The sequence below is a fragment of the Globicephala melas genome, chromosome 14 (assembly GCF_963455315.2).
Source record: "Globicephala melas chromosome 14, mGloMel1.2, whole genome shotgun sequence".
NCBI lineage: Eukaryota > Metazoa > Chordata > Mammalia > Artiodactyla > Delphinidae > Globicephala > Globicephala melas.
The window spans coordinates 57,541,302-57,557,352 of NC_083327.1; the positions used below are offsets into that span (position 1 = coordinate 57,541,302).

Here is a 16,051-nt window from a genome sequence, read left to right on the forward strand (position 1 = left end):
AACTTACAGTCCTTTAATCCAGTCCTGGCCCAGGAAGCTGACTATCAGAATAAGAAGAAAGTAATAAAGACGTTGTTTAAGGCAAAATCTGACAACATTCAAACTCTTGAAATATTTTGTTCCAATAATAACAAAATAAAAAAACAATTTTATATATGGTAAAAGATAACAAAATATAAAATGAGAAGAGGCCTTAAGAGGTCATCTAACTTCACCCTGTTTCTCCTTGACAAATTAGTATCAGATTTTACTCTGCTCTTTGGCACTTTTCTACAATATGGATGCTTTTTGTGCTATGGCTGAGAGAGATTTGACCCTATTCTCCAAAGAAAATTTTACTGCCTTTAAACAAACATATTCCTTACTTTCAAAACCTGATAGGGTCATGTCAAAAGGACTTAAGAGCCAACTTGAAGGGTCTGCCCCTGGCCAAAGTTGGGACAATTTGAACATCAAAAAGAATGACTGTACTTGATTGAAATGCACTTAATATATAAAAATCTGCAAGCCAATCAAACAAACTTGAGACAACTATTATATATTAATGGCTTATTCTGAAATTTGGTAAAGGGAAAAATTAAGTTTGTAATTGTTCAATTGTTTAATTGTTTAATCCTGTACTTGAAATTAAAAACTATTTCATGGTAATCAAATAGCCCACATTGACGAGAAAAAGCTATTTTGCACAGAAAGTTGCAAGCTTATAAAGTTGAAGGAATGATAAAACTCTTAGGGTACAGAGTTCCAGTTTTGTGAGATGAAAAAGGCTCTGGAGATTAGTTGTGCAACAATGTCAATGTATTAATACTACTTAACTATATACACTTAAAAATGATTAAGATAGTATATTTTTGCTATGTACTTTACCGTAATTTTTTTTAAATCCCCTTTTATCACCGTTTTGCCACTCCCAATGAGATAACTGATTCAGGTAAGGAGCATCAATAGATATGAACATTATTAGGTGAAAGACTGATAAAGAACTAAATATCTGTATGGTGCTCAAGTCTCACTCCCCCAAGATTACTTGCCCAACTCAAAAGGGAAACTATAACTTTAAATGAGGAGTTCAGTCATCATCTTAATCAATCTTAGTTTCACTAATAGTGGGATACCTATATTATGTGGATCCTGATCTGATACAATAAGAAGTATACAACTTGGCTATTAAGTACTCTTACCAAAAACGTTTATTCTGAATCTAATCATGCTTTTAGATTTAAATTCTACTTTGCAAAAAATTAAGAGGATAGAACACTAAGTTAAATACCACCACATGGAAACAACCAGACAAACCCAGAAAAATAAAGATTCTACCAGACTTTAGGCAGCCATCTTGCATCTCTCCAACAGGTCACTGTCATAAGAAGACAGTGAAAAGAGAAAGGAGGAGGACTATTTTAGGTCACAAGAGACTTAAGTGACATAACCATATATGTGCTCCTTCATAGGGTCCTGGTTTGATAAATGAGCTATAAAGGAAGTCATGGGGATGACTGGAGAGATTTTCATATAAACTCAATACCGGATAATATTAGAGAACTACTGGCAATTGACTGTTATATATAATGGTAGTGTTCTGGTTAATAAGAAAATATTCATGTTTTTTACAAATATATAATGAAGAAATTGGGGCAAAATGTCATGAGTTCCATAATTTAAGTAATTCAGAGAAAAAAATATGGTTAGAAGCTAACCATACATTGCGTCTCTTGAAGCTGTGCAATAAGAAATAAACACCAACAACTATGAAGGATTCTCCAAACCACTACCACCACCACCAAAAACCAACTTTGAATCTTATTAAGACTCAGATCTACCTACCAATTAAAAGGAAATTCAGACAAGAGAAACATATTAAACACTATCACAGAAATGCAATCAACAAACTCCAGAAGGTGGGAAATTCTAAAGAAACAACAGTTTCTTCAACAAGTAAACTGAAAAAGAGGAGAAAGAAACTACATATTAAGATATCTAATAAGAGACATATCAACCAAATGTAATGTACAACCTATTTGGGTCCTAACTTAAACAAACCAACTATACAAACATTTATGAAACAAATGAAACAAATGGAAAAATATGAACAGTCACTGAATATTTGATATTAAGGAAATATTAAATTTTTTAGATGTAACAATGGAATTGTGTTTATTTTGTTTTTTTAATGCTTACCAGACATACAAAAAAGTATTTATGATGAAGTGATATAATGTCTGGGACCTGCTTTAAAACAATCCAGCATGAAACAGGGTGGGAACAGAGGGATTTGTGGGTACGTAAATGAGACAAAGTTGACCATATGTTGATAATTACCTAGAAGATGGGCACATGGGAATTCATTATTCTACTCTCTCCATCTCTCTTCATTTACGTATGCTTCCATTACATAAAGTTTTTAAAACAGAAGGCAGAGAATGAAGCCTAATCACAGTCTATCTTCACTGAATAATAGAATCATCTTCACTGAATAATATAATCTTCTTCATCTACCACCTAATATAATAAACATGGACCAAAATAAAATAAAATAAAACCTAGCAAAAGATTTACCAACACTGACAAAACAAAGAAAAAAAGATGTAAGGGCTATGCCACAAGCCTCACAAATGAAACAAATGATAAGATTCTGGTGAATAGCGGTGTGACCCCATACCCAATTTTAGAAAATACACTATACATGAGAGGGAAAAAACTAGAAAAAACTATGTGGTGGGGATATGGATATTCACTACACTATCTTCGCTATTTATTTGTACATTTGAAATTTTCCATAATAAAAAGTAAGAAGAAGATTACAAATATCCTTCAAAAGGATCACCACAGAACACAATTACTTGATTCCCCACATATACCCCTTTCTGACTTGCCATCTTCCCATTTTTACTCTTTTACTTCCAACTGCCAAGGAAGAAGGGCATCGGGGAAGTAGTCACTGACAATACTTGCTTACTGGGTGGGAAATTTAACTAGCAAAACTGCAATGTTTCCATATTGTGCTAGAAAAATCAAGACTGACTTTACTGTAAAATGTCTCACTTTAACTGAAAACCTGGTTTGTGGTCTGAGGAAATTACTAAGGCATCTGCTTTCTCCCTTTCTTTTTTGGAAATGAAGCTAGACAAGAAACTCTTGTAATTTGTATCTGGATGTGGTGTTTGCAGAGGATTATTATCTTCCCAAACTTCTAAGTGGTTCCATCTGTTTTTATGGGGAATTTGGCTTAGGATGACTTCAGAAAATGAAGAACTAAGTAAGCAATCCAATCATCTTTACAATTAGCTTTGCTGTACTCCATGAGTGGTCTTAAGAAAGAACAGAACCGATAACATATTCATGCCAAAAAAATATTTTAAAATTTGAACCTGAAGCTGATAAAAGCCTATGTATGTAACTGCCAATTTATGGGACAGAGGAACAAGTTAAAGTAAACCACAGGGATAGAATCGGAAAAATGAAAAATTGTGTGAATGACAGAGGACAAACAATCCAGTTTCTTCAAAAAACTAGATTACAAGGAAATATAAAAGAGACAAAACCTATAGATTAAAAAGAATCACTAAAAAAAAAAAAAGAATCACTAATCGAATATGTGGATCCTAATTTGGATCCTAATTCTAGCAAAAAACTACGAAAGAAAACAAAAACAAATGGAAATTTGAACAGTGAATATTTGATATTAAAGATTTGCTGTTAATCTCTTAGGTGTAATAATGGTATTGTGGGTTTTTTTCAGAAGTCTTATTTTTTAGAGATACATACAGAAATATGTGCAAAGAGAACAGAAATATAGATCAAACGAGGCTGGCCATGAGTTGGTAGCTGTTAAAGCTGGGTGATAAGAATGCATGAGGGGTAGGGGTGTCATTATACTATTCAGTTTACTTTTGTATATATTTAAAACTTCCCAAATGAAGCTCTTTTGTTTAAAAATATGGAATAAAGTTAGCTAATAAAATTTAAAATTTTATCAAAATGAGAATCATAAAATCTTAGGCTCGTAAGACACCTTGGTGGTCACAAAGTCCCATCCCCCACCCAATGAATCTTTCTCCCACCTTCCAAGAGGTGACTATCAGCCTCTGCCCTGGGTCTTTCAAACCGTGGAAAAGTCACTCCGTCCCGTGGTAGCCCATTCCATTCTCTGCCTGCTCCAACCGTTAAAAAGTTCTTCTCGGGCTTCCCTGGTGGCGCAGTGGTTGAGAGTCCGCGTGCCGATGCAGGGGACACGGGTTCGTGCCCCGGTCCGGGAGGATCCCACATGCCGCGGAGCGGCTGGGCCGTGAGCCATGGTCGCTGAGCCTGCGCGTCCAGAGCCTGTGCTCCGCAACGGGAGAGGCCACAACAGTGAGAGGCCCGTGTACCGAAAAAAAAAAAAAAAAAGTTCTTCTCATACCAGGTAGAAAACTTCCCTTCTCTGAATCTCTTATTTTCATCCATGGAAAAAGGATTTTTCCAACACAGATCAGTCCATTGGTAAGTTGTGAAATCAAGTTAGTGGTTTGTTGACTGGCATTTTATTATTATTATTATTAAGTAGAAAAGAAAATCTAAGCACAATGCACATAAGCTAGGCTAAGAACTAAATTTATGAAACTTGTTTGTTATTCACATATATACACACATAAACTTCCATATTGAATAACGCGTCAAGATATAAAATCTCTAAACGGATCCTGTCCTAAGAAAGTTAGAAAGCCAGTGCTCAAAAGACAGCTCTCAATAGGCTGCCTACCCCAGCAAGTCTTACCCCTTCAGTTATTTCAACAGCTAGTTCCTCATGCGCTATGGTTTCTCCTAACCTCAACATCCCAGGCACCCTTCCACGGACATGGACTCAGTTTGTCTAAGCTTCCACTCATTTTTATTGAACAAATATATACTTAGTGCACACAACATGCCCCTTAAAATGTAGTACCTAAAAATTAACATTGACATATATACACTATTGATCCTATGTATAAAATAGATAACTAATGGGAACATACTGTACAGCACGGGGAACTCTACTCAATGCTCTGTGGTGACCTAGATGGGAAGGAACTCCAAAAAACGGGATATATGTATATGTACAGCTGATTCACTTTGCTGTACAGCAGAAACTAACACAACATGGTAAAGCAATTATACTCCAATAAAAATAAATTTTAAAAAATGAACAAAATATTCCAGGTCAAAGGAAAATAATCAATTAAAGCCCACATTCTGCACAAAATATTTCACATATTCATTTAAAAACTTTGAGATGTTGGCAGATTTCTTTAAGTCATATAAGGATCCAGAGCTGAAAAGGAAGACTTAGCCTGGAGAGAGATTTGAGTTAACAAACTAAGATTGTAGGTGAAGTCTTGGGTGATACGAAATTAGTCAAGACAGAATCAAAGGCTGAGAACCCTGGGAAACAGAGAAAAAACTGAAGGGATAGTCAGAGGAAAAGAAGCTTGCAAAGAACAGAAGGAATATAGAAAAAGAGCTCTAACAGTGTCAAGAGAGAATTTCGAAGACAATATGGTTGGTCGCTAATGTCAAAAATAATACAGGGGCGGGCTTCCCTGGTGGCGCAGTGGTTGAGAGTCCGCCTGCTGATGCAGGGGACACGGGTTCGTGCCCCGGTCCGGGAAGATCCCACATGCCGCGGAGAGGCTAGGCCCATGAGCCATGGCCGCTGAACCTGCGCGTCCGGAGACTGTGCTCCGCAACGGGAGAGGCCACAGCAGTGAGGGGCCCGCGTACCGCAAAAAATAATAATAATAATAATAAATAATAATATAGGGGAAAATGTGTTCAATAGACTTGACAATAGAGCCATCTATTACCTGGAAAAGTACAATTGCACTGGAGTTGTGAGACCAGAAGTCAATAAAAGGAATAAAAAGGCATCTACTACTTTTTAATAAAACTTCACATTGAAAAGAAGGGCCAAGACTACCCTGTTTCAGAACTCTTTCAAAGACCTTATAATTAAATAGACTTTACTTTTATTTCCAACAACTTTCATCTTATTTCAACCCATTTTGTAGCTAACAAGACAATCTGTACAAGCCTTATTTGGTTTCCCTACAAACGTCCATGAAATCTGTAAATCTGATCAGCAGTCCTCGTCTGTCATCATAAAAATTGCTGGCAAAAATATTTTGGATAGAAGATGAGAAAGGTTAAAATTTCAGTAACAAATACCACCAGATTCCCTCCACTACACAGTTTTTTCCCAATGCTGCCATAAAGACACCATGAAAACGTTATCAAATGTTTTGCCAAAGTTCTTTGTCTATGTTTTTCCTATAAGGAAAGGCAATTACCTTCTCCACAAACAGAGACAAATGAATGAGCCACAGACGACATCTTAAATGGATTTGGACTTATGTCAGGGCAACTGAACCACTTAAGAGAAAAACAGACACAAGAGGCAACATCACTCGCTCCATGTCACGCTTAGTAATTGGTGAACTGGAACTGAAACTTGGGGCTAAAACAATTTTCTTTCTACCCTCCACTCCTTTGAGAAAAAAAAGTGGAGGAGAGTATCAGGTATCTGGTTCGTTAAAATTCCAGTCACTGTAGACCCAGGACAAACTCCCACTAAAGTCTACACATTTTAGGAAAGCCCAACGATGACCAATGTTCCAACAATATACCTGGTACTTCAAGGTACTCAACTGAAGATTCAGTGGTACTCTGAAGTACTGGCTTCAGAAGCTCCTTTGTGACCTGTCAACAATACAGATGGGCTCAATGTTCCTTGGAGGGTGGGCGGGAGGAAGACACTTCAGCGGTTACCGCTTTACTTTCCACTTGCTTCCACTTTTCCCCTCTTCTCCTTCACAACTAAAGCCAGTAAAGGAACATGAGTAGAATCTCATTAACACAGCTTTCAAGTTTCTCAATGAAAAATACCCACCCAGTGATCAAATTATACCCTCATACAATAGTGTAGCATTGGCTCTGGTTCAAAATGGTTCCTCTGGGGAGGGAAATGCAAGTACAAACAGGGTACGAAGAGGAATTTACATATTCTCAGGTATAATATAGGAAAGTAGTTATGCCTATAGGCTCAAATGGCCTGGGTTCAAATCCTTGCTTTGCCATTAACTACTTGAGTGACCTTGAGCAATTTACTTAAGCTTGTGGTGCCTCAGTTTTCTTATGAGGCAAACCTAGAATAACAGTACCTACTACCCAGGGTTACTGTGAGGATTAAATGAAAATATATGTAAAAGTGCCTACAGAATAGTGTCTGACACATATTAAGTATTCAGGAAATGTTTTCTGTTGTTATCAATATTTTCTATTTCAATATGTGATGTCTTTACGTTTTTATTAAAAAATCAAATTAAAATATAAAGTAAACTATCTCTAACATAAAAAGCATGCCTGTTAATCAGGAAAAGCATTTCAACTATTAAGTGTCAACTATTTCAACTATTAAGTGTCAGCTTTGTCTATTATGCCAACGTTCTAGTATGATTTCTCAATAGTATATGGCGAATTATTTTTTAAGTTTTTTTTTTAACTATTTTATTTATTTATTTTTGGCTGTGTTGGGTCTTCATTGCTGCATGCAGGCTTTCTTTAGTTGCGGTGAGCTGGGGCTACTCTTCGTTGCAGTGTGCGGGCTTCTCATTGCAGTGGCTTCTCTTGTTGCGGAGCACGGGCTCTAGGCGCATGGGCTTCAGTAGTTGTGGCTCATGGGCTTAGTTGCTCCGCAGCATGTGGGATCTAACCAGACCGGGGCTCAAACCCGTGTCCCCTTCATTGGCAGGTGGATTCTTTTAACCACTGCGCCACCAGGGAAGTTCAATGACGAATGTTTAAAGCATATACTTTCCCCTCTGTACAGCCACACAGAACTATACACATGGCAGGTTGCTGTGATTTCATAACTGCATAGTTCCATTAAATTTCAGTCAGCTAAAAAAAAATGTTTCACTTGGTCTGGTTCCAACATATTGCCACTAAACTATGCTAAGCAAAAGAATGAAAGAGACAGAGAAGGAGAGAAGAAGTGAGAGACGGAAAGAAAAAAGAAAAATCTAAAAACATTAAAATCACTGGATCACTTTGCTGTACACCTAAAACACAACATTGTAATTCAGCTATATTGCAAGTAAATAAATAAATAAAATGTAAAAATAAAAAAAAGAACATTAAAATCTAGTATTAACATAAGCAGGAGCCATGGAAAAACAATTTATAGAACATCAACATTACCTTGAGAATATACTAGAATTTGAAAGTCAGTTCAGATTTGGTTTAGAAATTGGGTCTTTGAGAACTGGCTAAAGCATTTCCTTTATGTCCACAGTGCTGCATTTAGATGAAACTGCTTTCACGGATTGAAACTTAGATGAAATTGCTCTCACTGATCAAAACAATATTCAGATATTTATCCCAAAAACACAACTGAATATGCCATAAATGAACTAATTTCTGTAATTCTACAAAATCAGTAATGAACATGGACTTTATTTTGGTGATCACATGCCAATGCGGGGGGAGAATCTTACCTACTTACAAATGAAATTATATGAAATGAAATTATCTGGAATTTGCTTCAAAATCATGGGGGTGGGGTGTATCAATAAGATTGGCCGTGTCCTAGTAATTGGCAAAGCTGAGTGAGGCTACACGAGGTCCATTACACTACTATTCTCTCTACTTCTGAATATTTTTAATTGTTTCCATAATAAAAAGTTTAAAAAAGAAAAATACTTTTCTATAGCTGACAATGGTACAGTCTTTCTACAAAAAAACACTTCAGTAGATAATCAGATACAGTAAAAACATGGCTTAAAAAACCTAACAAGAACAACAAAAAAGGTCCTTTAAAAAAGAGCCATAATGGGGAGGGGAGAAAAAAAAAAAAAAGAGCCATATTATCCTTCATTGCTACATGTGTGCTGCACAGAGCAAGTAACACACAGATCACAGATCTATAGAATGCTCTAGATTCCACCCTCGAGTCTTTCCATTTAAGCTGGTAGCACTGAGGATGAAAGTGAACTGGCCTCAATTAGGAGAAAAGTTGGAGCCACATATGCACTACACATGCTGCCCACAGCGACAGCCCTTCACTGAAGAACTGCACGAGTGAAGAATATCTTCCCTGCACCTTTATTTTTCTGTTTGGGGTGGTGAGAGATCTCGGAAGGAAGAATGTATTCACGTTCCCTTATGTGCGTAATTTAAAACAGACAATCTTAGCATTAAGGAAATTAAGACGCAGTCTTTATTGATGCTGATTTTAATGGCCAAGATCCAAAAACAGTTCTTGTTACAAGCTCGTGGATAAACTCTTGATTCCTTTGTCAGTGGACAGACCCCACTCATTACTTGTCACTCTAATCTTTCCCATACACAATTTGTATTCATTTTATTAAGAAAACAGAAGTTTGCCTTTTTCTCCATAAGAGAAGTAAATTAAAGAAAACTTTTCAAGAAAAATGTTCATTTAGCAGCTTTTCTCCCAGAGGCTGCAATTAAACAGAGAGTACTGGGGAAAAGTAAAAGATTATCATATAAAAATGGGCTCCAAAATGAAGGCTAAGTATGCACCATTGTCTAGCATATGACCACAGTGCCACATTTGCTTTTCAAATACTTGTGAAAGCATTTGGCACCGTTTTCCAATAATCCCATAGGACTTTTCCACTTCCTTGTTTTTTCAATAGTATTTGAAAATGTTGACACATTTATTGAACTATTTTTGGAAGACCTAGCTCTGTCTACCTTCAGGGTTCAAGATACAAATATATAAAAGCTACAGGACAGCCCTCCCAGCTATAAAACTTGGCAGGCTTCCTAAGTTCTCCAAGAAAACTTCAATTGGCAAGTCCATTAACATCAAAAGAGGACACAGTAAAGGGAACAACTCTGGACACAGGGAGACCCTGGCCGTGCCTGAAGCTCCATTACTAAATTGCTCAATGGCTTTGAGTAAGTTTAACCCCTTCCTAACTCACTTTGCTTACCTGTCAGAACTCTGGTACAAAATTGGTTTAAGAATCGAATGATAAGATGTTCTGAGGACTTATTTTGAAAAGAATACCAAAAAATAAACTTGAAAAATAACAACTGTTAATTTCTAAAAAAGAAAAATTAGAAGTCTATGCCACAGTCAGCATACACAGTTTTCTGTTGTTATCTATCAGGAGAAATCTTATTTTAAACCTGCCCAAAGTTTCTCAGACTTTAGTAATCAGACCTACTTTATAATTTTGCCAAATCCAAACAGCTGTATTATTATTTATGTAATACTTATCCTTAAATCAAGTCACTTTAAAATACCTACTTCGGGCTTCCCTGGTGGCGCAGTGGTTGAGAGTCCGCCTGCCGATGCAGGGGACATGGGTTCGTGCCCCGGTCCGGGAGGATCCCACATGCCGTGGAGCAGCTGAGCCCGTGAGCCATGGCCGCTAAGCCTGTGCGCCCGGAGCCTGTGCTCCACAATGGGAGAGGCCACAACAGTGAGAGGCCCGCGTACGGCAAAAAAAAACAAAAAACAAAAAACTCACCTACTTTAGCCTTATACTAAGTAATATCAGTGTTTTGATATTACTTAGTAATATCATAGTTTTGAAGTACTTGGATATTTTTCTGATGCACACGTATTTAACCATTAAAAGAAAAAGATTCATCTGTGCACCACCTCAAATCATTTTAACATACCACCACATTTTGGGGAGATACTACTGTACTGATCTATTTGTCTATAACATCTTCTACATTAATGAATAGAGTATTTGAATTAATAAATCCCTAAAGCCCACTCGGCAACTTAACTGACACTAACCACATGCCCTCAGGAGCCCTGGGATCTTCCTAGAGCTTCTCAGACCTCACAGCCACTGCCTTATTCAGACCCTCCGTTTTTGTTTCACTTTCCCCGAAACTCATACACAAAAATTGCTAATGTGTGTATCTTTACATTAGTGTAAATCCCACTCTCTATTTATGCTATAGTAATGAAATTTTTCACCCTTAAAGTATTAGCAGAATCCACATGAGTTCAAAGGTTCCTCTAATAACCAAAAGATATTCAAATAGTCAAAGAATATTCAAATTTATGTATGCCAATCGTAAGTCAGTCTAAAGACAGACAAACTAAGATACTCAGTAAACTCTAAAATAAGGTTGCCATTTCTGATACACATTCACCAAATTTGTTTTTATTGTGTATTTTTAAATCTAGTTCAAGTATATAAAATTTGTAAGTGTGTATACTGAACTAATCCTTGAACTATCACAAGAAAAAAATGTAATACATTTTCTGAGCTCTTCCTAAGAAGCACTTTCTTATTCAGTCACATATCAGTCAACCACTCCCATCCACCCTAGATGTTAACTCAACCGCCTGACTTTTCTGTCTCTCTATATATACTGCTAAAGTTTGACTCAGCACTTGGCATGAGAAAAAGGACAATTTTATTATGGCTGCAGTTTTTACCAAATGTGAGTACCACAATAATCTTGGAAATTTATTTTTATCAGTTTAAAACCCTAAATCCAGTGGGTTGAACATGAGTTAATTTCTGCTCACTCCCAAAACCACACTAAAATGACAGAAAGAAAATTAAAGAAAAAAAGGTACTAACTCACCAAAAAAAAAAAAAAAAAAGGGAGAGGACAGGCCAGCAGATGAGATATATCAACAGAATTTTAGAAGATGGAGAACAGATGTATAAAGTAACTGACTTAGCAGAGCAGAGGAAGCCTAAACTTGCATTGCTGTCTTGGTGGGGACCTACCAAAAACAATGTGATAGTTGGAGAAGGCTTGTGAGCCTTAGGAATTGGAAGTTCCAGAAACCTCTGAGGGTTGAGATGGGAGAGCAAGTTGAAGACAAGGACCTGTTGGAAATAAGGACACGTAACGTTTAAACCACACCCACACCCTCAACAAAACTTGGCAGCCAGAAGACAGGAAGTTCACTCTATAGCACTTGAAAAAGAAAGGCTCTGTGCTCAGAGGGCAAAGGTGAGGTTCTATACAGAAAACAGGGAGGTCCAGTCACTCAGTCAACAAATATTTACCAAGTGCCTACTCTGCACCAGGCACTGTTCTAGGTACTGGAAATACTGAACAAAATACACAAAAAGATTTGCCTTCATGCAGCTTACATTCCAGCGAGGGGAGAGTCAATAAACAAAAAGTAAAATATAAGGATATCAGATTTCAGCAATACACAGTGCAGAAGTAAGAAGAGACAAGGAAGGGATTTAGGGCACCCTGGGGTAGGGGTGGGAGCAGGGTTGTACTTTCAAATAAATGATCACGGAGGCAAAGATCTGAAGGAGTTAAGGGAGTAAGCTATGTAGGTATCTGAGGGAAGAGCATTCCAGACAGAGAGAAAACAAGCGCAGGGGTACATCAAGATGGGCAGGACAGGAGAAACTATATACATGAAACAAGAAAAGGACATTATCAAAAAGAGAATTCATTAGCCTAGGAGTAGCTTCAAAAATAGGAAAGCAAAAAAGTTCAGTAGAGAGATTAGAAGAAAACTAATTGAAGAAATTTCCCGAAAAGAGGGAACAAAAGGACAAAGGGATGACATCAGAGAGAAAAAAGTAACAAACCTTAAGTCATGGCAGGAAATTCAACATCCAAATTAACAGAAGTTCCAGAAAGAACAGAGAACATAGAGGGAGTCATTATCATAGTGGAATATTTCTGAAAGACAAGAGTTTCCAAGCTAAAAGGGCCCACTGAGTGCTCAGCACAATGAATGAAAGACTCCCATACCATGGCACACCATCATGAAATTCAAAACAACAAGTTCAAAGATAAAATCCTGAAAACCTCTAAAGAAAACAAACTAGCTACATACACAGAATCAGAAATGGGAATCGAGTCAGTCTTCTCAACAGAACAGTGGGATGTGAAAATACAATGGAGCAACGCCTTCAAAATTCGGTGGGACAGTAACCATTAACTTAGAATTCTATACCCAGCCAAACTATAAATGCAATCAAACTGAGAGTACAAAGAGGCATTTTAAGAGTGGGAAAAGGTGCTTTCAGACATGCAAGGTCTCAAGAAATTCGCCTTCCATTTGCACTTTCTTGGGAAACTACTGGAGGATGCACTCATGTAAAGTAAGAGATAAGAAAGAGACACGAAGCCCAGGCACCCGGGAGCCCAGGAAGAGAGGAAAAGGGCAATTTCCAGAATACAGCTGCACAGCAGTTCTAGGAATAACCAGTCCAGGAAGGATGTCATTAATAAAAAAAAGAAAATGGTTTCCCATATAGTTTTCAACAAAGTTTAGAGCTAAATTAAGGGTAGGTACTAAGAAAACTATACAAATGAGGAAAAAAATAGGCAATTAACTTCAGGATAAAACAAAAAGTTGTAAAAGAAAGTATATGCAATCAAAGCACTATACACAGCTCAGCTGTTGCCTATATGTGCTGTGGAAGGAGAGAAGAGTGTGCATCTGTGCACAGGAAGAGGGAGTCTGTAAAGGAGGCTAACCCCAACCAAGGTAGAAAGTCAACAGCTATTATTGTCTAGAATAGAAAAAGCAAAAAAGCAAGAATATTGTGGTTTTAAACAAAACACACGGATAATAAAACCAAAAGAACTGAAAGCGGTTGCCTCTGAGGAGCAGAAATCTGTCATGAAGGGACATGAAAGGCGGGGTCTGCTGCTTTTCCTTATAATCCCTACACTATTACCTGACTTTCTTTTTTTTTTTTTATTTTATTATTTTTTTTTAACATCTTTATTGGGGTATAATTGCTTTACAATGGTGTGTTAGTTTCTGCTTTATAACAAAGTGAATCAGTTATACATATACATATGTTCCCATATCCCTTCCCTCTTGCGTCTCCCTCCCTCCCACCCTCCCTATTCCACCCCTTCAGGCTGTCACAAAGCACCGAGCCAATATCCCTGTGCCATGCGGCTGCTTCCCACTAGCTATCTACCTTACTACGTTTGTTAGTGTGTATATGTCCATGACTCTCTCTCGCCCTGTCACAGCTCACCCTTCCCCCTCCCCATAACCTCAAGTCCGTTCTCTAGGAGGTCTGCGTCTTTATTCCTGCCTTACCCCTAGGTTCTTCATGACATTTTTTTTTTCTTAAATTCCATATATATGTGTTAGCATACGGTATTTGTCTTTTTCTTTCTGACTTACTTCACTCTGTATGACAGACTCTAGGTCTATCCTATTACCTGACTTTCTAAATCATATACTAGCACCCTGGGGAATACTATCTGCTCTGTAAATGAAGTAGCAAAAAGTATAAAACTGCTTGAAAGATAAAAACTGAAAAGGAAGAAGGCACACATTTTATTTTGACGTGTTTTATACCCTGGGACAGTTTTCTTACATTGAAACATCAGCCTGGAAACACTACACTAATGTGAAAAACAAGATGAAGGGCACTCGCCACTCCAGCTTGATTCAAGAATCACACAACTAACAGTAGTACTCTGCTTCACAATCACACCTTTACAAAGGAAAGTAGGAGGCAGAAACCAGTTAGGAAAGCAAGCTTACCTTTTGTTAAGTTAGATACTGAAGATGCCAACAAATTCCTAAAATCTTCAAGTTCTACAGAGTAACAGCATCAAACAATTAAAAGCAATAATTCACCCTCCCCTGCAGAAGAAACAGAAGTTTTAGCAGCACACAAGCTGGGTGCCCTTGAGAAAATTATTCTGATTTTAAGTCTCAGTTTTTCATCTGTAAAATGAGCGTACCGGCTACTTCAAGGTGTTGCTGTAAGAAGGACTGCGGATATTAACATATAATATATAAAGCACCAACTACAGTAGCTGACTTATCATCTGTGCTCCAAAAGTTTTTTTCTTCCTTTTTCACCTGTTTATTAACAATGCTTCTGGCCTTATCAGATTATATACAATGGAACCTAGAACAAAGCTGAGCCACTAGCGTAAAATCCACTTGTCCAGCACAGGTTAAAAAGAAGACAAAGAAGCTAATGGGACAGCACCTGAAGCCAGGATGAAGCCTGGCTTCATGGACGGAAAGCAAGCAAGAAGTGTCATATAGAAGCCTAAACCATGGAGGAACATTACAAAAGAAAAAAAAAGAAAGAAAAGAAAAACAGAAAGAAAATAAATTGAATTAGACCAATTTTCTAGCTCCAACTACTAATACAGAGGACAGAAGAACAGGTTAACTACACTAGAGGATTGAAATCAGCAAAATTCAGACTGTGAGAAACCAAACAGAACAACTAATCAAGTTTCTTCAACATACAAACTACTGCAAGGAAAGATAAGAGATGAAGGGGAAATTAAAGCATATCAGTCTTTAAAGAAACACCAACCAAACAACCTAAACGGCAAAAGAATTTGAAAAAGAACAGTTACATGGGGCTTCCCTGGTGGCGCAGTGGTTGAGAGTCCGCCTGCCGATGCAGGGGACGCGGGTTCATGCCCCGGTCCGGGAAGATCCCACATGCCGCAGAGCGGCTAGGCCTGTGAGCCATGGCCGCTGAGCCTGCGCGTCCGAAGCCTGTGCTCCGCAACGGGAGAGGCCACAGCAGTGAGAGGCCCGCGTACCGCAAAAAAAAAAAAAAAAAAAAAGAAAAAGAAAAAGAATAGTTACATATATATGTATAACTGAATCACTTTGCTGTACACCTGAAACTAACACAACACTGTTAACCAACTATACTCCAATATTAAATAAAAAGTCAAACAAAAGATACACCAACCAATTATAACATGCAAATCTTAACTGGATCTGGATTCAAACAAACTTTTTCAAAAATTGATACTTGAGGTAATTGGAGATTTGAATATCAACAGCTGAATATTTGATGATATTAAGGAATTTTTAGTGTGATGGTGGTATTCCAATCATGTTTACAAAAGAGTTACCTTCTAGAGATACATACTAAAATATTAAATGATGAAATGAAAAAAAAGTCCTCTAAAAAATCCAAATAACATACAAATAAGGTACAGCTATGGGCTGCAGTAGTGTAACACTAGGCTTCAGAGAACCAGGCAATCTGCTTTGAGAAGGAGTCACAAAGTCTGGGAGGAAACTAGAAAGAGCATTCTTTCC

At 37.5% G+C, this 16,051-nt stretch overlaps 1 protein-coding gene across 37 annotated transcripts in view; it reads right to left on the reverse strand.

Annotated features, from left to right (window-relative positions):
* EPB41L2 (erythrocyte membrane protein band 4.1 like 2) overlaps positions 1-16,051 on the reverse strand; it is a 319,453-nt gene that overhangs the window by 249,688 nt on the left and 53,714 nt on the right. Inside the window, exon 1 of one of the 37 annotated variants that reach the window (XM_060283721.2) lies at positions 4,062-4,227. The exons of 35 other annotated variants lie outside the window; for them this stretch is intronic. The gene's annotated coding sequence lies outside the window, so the exon portion shown is untranslated. Of the gene's footprint in view, positions 1-4,061; positions 4,228-16,051 lie in introns of those variants that run through there. One more of the 37 variants, XM_060283717.2, reaches the window with a different exon arrangement.